The sequence below is a fragment of the Erinaceus europaeus genome, chromosome 11 (genome assembly GCF_950295315.1).
Source record: "Erinaceus europaeus chromosome 11, mEriEur2.1, whole genome shotgun sequence".
In the NCBI taxonomy this organism is placed as follows: Eukaryota; Metazoa; Chordata; class Mammalia; order Eulipotyphla; family Erinaceidae; genus Erinaceus; species Erinaceus europaeus.
In genome coordinates this window covers 105,950,604-105,957,056 of record NC_080172.1, presented here as the reverse complement: position 1 = coordinate 105,957,056, position 6,453 = coordinate 105,950,604, and the positions used below count along the sequence as shown (strand labels likewise).

The window sequence follows — 6,453 nt, the reverse complement described above, 5'->3', positions numbered from 1 at the left end:
CGTTTCCCTAGATCATCTACTGACCTCAGATCTGACACATTTGTTAACGGCCACTATCCAGAATAACTTTTTCCCTTTTGCATCACTAGCCACACTGACTGGATTTTCTGACTAGATTTTGACTTGATTTTCTGACTAGATTCGTAGTCACATCTGGATTTTCAAAATCCCCATCCTTTGCATTGTTTTAAGTCCAGAAAATTACAAAATAACCTGTTTTCAAGTTCGCTGTAAGAATGAATATCTTTTTGTATCTACAGAAAGGTGTCTAGGAAGTGTCCCAGGCCTGATGTCATCCTCATCTCTTCTGGCTGCCTGGGGGAACCTGAATGCTTGAGTGAGTGTTAAGTGTTTTTGATCTTGACTTGGCAGTGAACCAGCTTCCCAGGGTAGTGGTGGTGGTGATGGGGTGGAGGGGCGGGGTTTGTATGTCTCAGCAGTTACTTTGCACAACCTTGTCCCAGCTCAGTGGGATGACAAGGACACAGTGTTGCTCTTTGGGCCTCTGAGATAGATAGTGTCGTAAAGTCAGTGGAAGCCAGGGGTCACACCGCTTACAATCCCTTAACACCCAACCCACGGATGAATTCTGGGCTGAAAAGCCCAGACACACCTACAGGCGTCTCGCCTGTGGGAGGCGCTCTGCAGTGAGAAGTGGGTGAAGTCGGGGGCAGGGCGGGGCAGGGCAGGGCGGGGACGGGGACCCGGCTTGGGCTCCTCCGCCCAGTGGCTCCCCGCCCTCCTCGGCTGAAGTTTCCTCGCCGGGGCTCCCCAGCGCGGAGACGAAAGGAAGCGAGCGGGCTGCTGGCTGCTGACTGCTGCCGGCCCGTCGCTGCTCCTGGTGCCCAGCCCCGGTCCGCGCCGGCTCGGCCGCCCAGTCCTGCTGGGTCCGAGGGCATGCGGCAGCAGCGGGGACCCCGCTTCCTGGGCTCAGCGGCGCGGGCGAGCGTGAGCGGTGAGTGGGGCTCGGGGCTCGGGGCTCGGGCTCCCAGAACCCGGACCTGCAGGGGCGCGAGGAGAGAGACCCCGGCGGCCACACGGGTCCCTGCCCAGTCCAGAGCGAGCCTTTTAGGGCTTGCTAGGCATCCAGCTCGACCCTCTAACTTCCCGGGGTAAAATTTTCTTGAGTGGATGTATTTTGCTCTTTCCCACTTTTTCTTCTAGGAACCAAAGAATTAAGTGTGTGTGGGGGGTGGGGTTTTGAGATGGGGGGCAGGTGGTAGCGCACCTGGTTAAGCGCACGAATTACAGTGCGTAAAGACTCAGGTTCAAGCCCCCTGGTCCCCACCTGCAGGGGGAAAGCTTCACGAGTGGTGAAGCAGGGCTGTAGGTGTCTCTCTGTCTCTCTCCCTCTGTCTCTCCCTCCTCTCTCAATTTCTCTCTGTCTCTATCCAATAATAAATAAATAATATTGAACAATTAAATCTGGATATAAAGTTCTGTAAGTCTGCCCCTGGCAGGGAGGCGCGGAGGGCGCTGCACAGGCTCCGCTCTGCGTTTGCACAGGTGCCTCCCCCAAACTTTTATTTTTCCAAACTGTAGGAGTTTTAAGGCATGATGGTGAACTGTGGTTGTGCCATGTGTATAGAACACTTTCCAGCTTTCAGTTGTGCCCAGTAGGATGTGGTGTGAGAGGGACATTAGAAACCAACCATCCAATGTGCTAAAGATTAAATTAATGTTAACTAAGTAGTAACTCTCGGGGGAGGTGTGCTTTGTAACGACATTAAGGTCTCCGTTATCCTCCTTGCCACCAGAGGACAAAAATGCTTTGTTTTATAGCGATGTTAATTTATTGCCTCCCCTTCAACAAGTTGTGACTACCAGAGTTGCTAAGAAATTTCTCAAGCATGTAATTTGAGAAGTTACTGTGAGTATTGGAAACAATTTAGTCTTATTAAGGTAATCATTCAGATGACTCTCGAAAGCATTTGTAAATCAGTTTTTAACTGAATAATCTCTGTGACATATTTCCCCTGTAGTTTGTTATTGTCATTGCAACTGTCTTCTCCCTCCTCATTCTTTTCTTGTCCAGGGTAAGTTATTGCCTAATCTTGGAATGTTCCTTTAGAAGTAAGAGGCTGTTCAGTTTCTCACATTTCTCACTTGTTATTTATAAATGAGAGAATAAAATAAAAATCAGCCACTAAACACCCAATACCTTTTTTGCAAGTAAAATGATCATTCTCTGCAGTATACAACATTTTTACTAATACTAATAGTAAGGAGAGTTGCGTTTTCCAGTGAATTATCTGCCAATAGTTGTTAATTCTGCTTCCCAGAAGACCTTGGGCATACTTGTATGTATGAACAGAATCCAGGGAGTAGACCAAAAGTGGTATGTTTTTAATCTGGCAAGAGCATACATCAACTACCAGACTCTTGATACTATACCTGGGCTATTTTCGTTATCTGGTTGTTTCACAATATATCTGATAGAACAAATTGACATAGTCTATGAATGAAGAATGAAAACTTCAAAATAGGGAGGGGGGAAGAAAAGAAAACTTCAAAATATGTGGTTGTCCTTTGAGTATGTTCATTAGGAGCTATTTTAGAATCTCCAACATGCCAATTTTCTCATTTTTCTAGAACACACACACACAGAGGAAGAAAATGTACATAGGGCATAGTAACTAGGTAGCAACCAAGACACACACTTTCAGACTTTTGTACACTTACCTAATGATTAGTCTACTCCAAGTTTTCCAACTTCTGGTTGAAGATCAGCAAGCTATAACTTAAGCCAAAGCTCTTTTTTTTTTCTTTGTTCTGGGGCAAAAAGAAATACTGTAATTCAAATGGAAATTACTATAACTCACATTATGCATAAGGTATTCTCCTTGGAGAACACATTAGTTCAAAGTGATTTCTGGTCTGTGATTATACCCAGCAGAGTGGTTAACTCTGATTGCAAGCTTCTAAATAGCAGAGCCCAGACCCAAGGCATTATTAATGCAGCAGAAGGAGAAGATCAGAGCTTTGCAGTCAGACCAGCCTTTATGACCTTGGATGCATTGCTTTACCTCTCTAAACCTTAATTTTCTAATTTGTAAAAAATGAAAACTATATTCCTCAAGATCAAAAAGGAAAACACTTAGCCATCTCTGGTACCCAGAAAGTACTGCTTGTTACCTTCTTTTCCAGATAAAACTTGAAGTGTTGATATTCCTGGCAGCATTCCATAAATATGCATTGCTAAATGTACAACGTACTAGATCAATGAACAAAGATAGAATTCCAAATCATAGGTGCCTTAGAGTTATTATACACACTTCTCTTCCTTGCTTTCCCCTTCCCTGCCTTTTTTGCTCCTCCATCATCTCTTCTGTAGGTACTGAGGATATGTCTTCTCTCTGACTGGCAATTCCTGGTCTCATGTTATTTATATATGTAGCAGTCTCCTGGAACTTAGTTCTTCCATGGGCTGAATGAGTGGAGGTAAAAAGAGATGGGGAGCTATATTTTGAAGTTCTCGGAGTTTGTGCTTCTGTACTGCTGTGTGAGCCAACTGAAGTATAGGGGTCTGGGGTCAAACCCCGGTCCTACTTATCTTTTTTCTTCCTTTCTTTCCTCTTTCTTTCTGTCTTTTTTTTTTTTTTTTTTTTTTTTTGCTTCTAGTCGCTGCGACTTGGTGCCAGCACTATGACTCTACTACTCCTGGTGGCCATTTTTGTCTTTTTTTATTATTATCATTTCTCAATATGACAGAGAGAAATTGAGAGGGAGAGAGAACGACACCTACAGACCTGCTTCACCACTTGTGAGAAGCTTCCCCACTGTAGGTAAGGAGCAGGGGCTCAACCCTGGGTGCTTGTGCAGAGTACTATCTGCGCTTAACAACATTCCTGGTGGTCATTTTCTCCCCCTATGTTTTTGATAGAAGGTGAGAGACAGAGAGATAAATAGGGAGATCAGAGAAGAAGAGACACCTGCTGCATTACGCCACCACTCACAAACACTTTCCCTCTGCAGTGGAGACCAGGGACTTGAGCACAGGTTCTTTCTTATGCATGGTGGTATGTGCGCTCTACCAGGTGCGTCACATCCTGACCCTTTACTTGTCTTTCATGAGCTGTTGAGTAACTTTCTGGTCACCCTTGAATGACTCTTCTCATACGTACAACAGGGATAACAATTTCTCTTCTCTTGTCCTGGATTGAGGGTGGAATTAAAAGAGACAGAACTTCCTGGTGTGTGACACCCAGTAATTATTCTGTTCAGTCCAACAAATGTGTGTTGCTTTCTCCCTGACCTGGTGAACCAGTAGAAATGGTAGTTCCTGAGAGAAGGATTCTGACTTCCCAGGCTGATGACCTGCTGCCTTTTTACCCTACTGTTCTCTGCTATCCCCGCCTCCCAGGTCTCCCGCCCTGTCCTGTCAAGTCTATAGTCTTGAACTCCTGATGGGCTTTGCCTTCCATCCTCACATGCATGAATCATCCATACACTCTGGGCTGGGCTGGAATGAGTGTCACTCTGGCAAACAGTTTGCCTGGTATAGCCTGCCCCACCACTCCCTGAGGATGTTAATCAGCCCTGATAATTATTCACCCGCTAGTTCTGTATCTTCTTTGTTCCACAAGACAGTAAGTAAGCCGGAGGTTTTGCTCGACCCGACCTTGACTGAGCCAAGTACACATTGAGTGGGATCAAGGGATGGCTCAGTAGGTGGTAGAGTTAGTGGGAGGTCACTTTAGCCTTTGGAAACTCTCCAGGCTTCAGTCTAAATAAGAGCCATGTGCTCACTTTGTAAGTTCTACTTTATAAAATGTGTCATTTTATCGCTCCCAGGCAAAAACGTTTTCCTTTTAATTTCATATCTATCTATATTTGTCTATATGTGGAAAGAGGGAAACCAAGACTGTGGCTCCAGGGCTTTCTCCAGTGCTGTTGTGTTTCCAGGTATAATATTGCTGGGGCTGAAAGCCCTACCACATGCATTCTCCTTAGGTGAGCTGTCTTCTCCCCCACCTTGCCCTCACCCGGAACTGGAGCCTTGTACCTGTGTCATTCCACTACACCTAGACCCAATTTTTCATTTCTTCTCTCCTTTCCCATCCTGTCTCTCCCTCCCTCTCTCTCTCAAAGAGATACAGAAAGAGAGAGAGGCATCATAACATTGATTCACCATCCATAGAACTTCCTTCTGCAAGTTGTGGTGCTCCCATGTGATGTTGGGACTCAAACCCAGGGCCCAGGCCATGGTAAGATGTGTTATCTACTAGATGAACTATATCTTAAGTCCCACAGTGCATTTTCTTGGGTCACCAGGTAATCACTTCTTTGTGCCAGCCTTTTCTAGCTAGAGAGAAACAGAGAAAGAATAGGAGGAGGAGGAGAAGGAGGAGAAAAGATATCGTAGCACTAAAACCCCCACCCTGTGCGGTGGGGTCTAGGCTCAAACCTGGATTAAGTGCAGACAGATCTGGTTACTCAGATGAGCTGTCTTGCAGCTTCTCCTGTAATGCAGCCAATTTAAAGCAAAGTGTCTGGTCTCTCCTTTCAGCCGGTCTGTCTCCAAACCACTCTTCTATTGAAACTGCACAGCTGCCTCCAGATGGGTTCTGACCCTGTAAGTCAGAGATGGGCAATGGAGTTAGAGGTACTTACTTTCCAAGAAACATTAGAATTCTAAAATTACAGCTCAGAGTCATTGGGATGAACTAGCCATTAAAGACCAAAGCTGGGAGACAAGTGCAGAGGAGAGGCTATCGGGCACACCTTCCGGTGTCCTTTGTCTCTTGCTCTGGTTGATTTTTAATAGGACAGTCCCTAAGTAGGGGCCCTTTTCCCTAGACTAAGTGTTTCATCTAGAATAGTTTTCCAGTCTTATTTATTTATTTATTGCTTCCAGAGTTATCACTGGGGCTTGGTGCCTGCACTACAAATCCACTGCTCCTGATGGCCATCCCCACACCCATTTTATTGGATAGGACAGAAAGAAATTGAGAGAGAAGGGGGAGATAGAGGTGGAGATTGAAAGATTGCTTATCTGCTTCTCCACTTGAGAACCATCCATCCTGTAAGTGGGGAGCCCGGGGCTCGAATACTGATCCTTGAGTGGGTCCGTGCACTATGTGTGTTTAATCAGGTGTACCACTGCCCACCCCTCCCCACCCCTGCCCCTTTCAGTCTTACCTGTTGGTATGCATGAGACCCCTTCTGTTTCATTTGGTTTAAATCCCCCCTGCTTAACACTATTCTATTTACATAACCACTTCATTCTATTTACATAACCACTGTTAACAAGTTCCACCCTCCCTCCAGGGCATTTGTGGTTCAGTGATAGGATTCTCGCCTAATCTGCCCCCTCTTTGTCACAGTCTGATTTTCACCAGTCACTTTTCTCTCCACCCTCTCTATGTCACATCCTGTTTCCACCCTACTTGGCAAGTATATATAAAGACAGCATTGTGAGTTTTACAGTACTGTACCTTGAGTTCAGCTTAG

At 45.6% G+C, this 6,453-nt stretch overlaps 1 protein-coding gene across 2 annotated transcripts in view; it reads left to right on the top strand.

Moving 5' to 3' along the window:
* Positions 1-796: 796 nt before the first annotated feature.
* LPAR3 (lysophosphatidic acid receptor 3) overlaps positions 797-6,453 on the top strand; it is a 99,448-nt gene continuing 93,791 nt past the window's right edge. The window contains exon 1 of one of the 2 annotated variants that reach the window (XM_060202267.1): positions 797-955. The gene's annotated coding sequence lies outside the window, so the exon portion shown is untranslated. Of the gene's footprint in view, positions 1,113-6,453 lie in introns of both variants that reach the window. The other variant, XM_060202268.1, reaches the window with a different exon arrangement.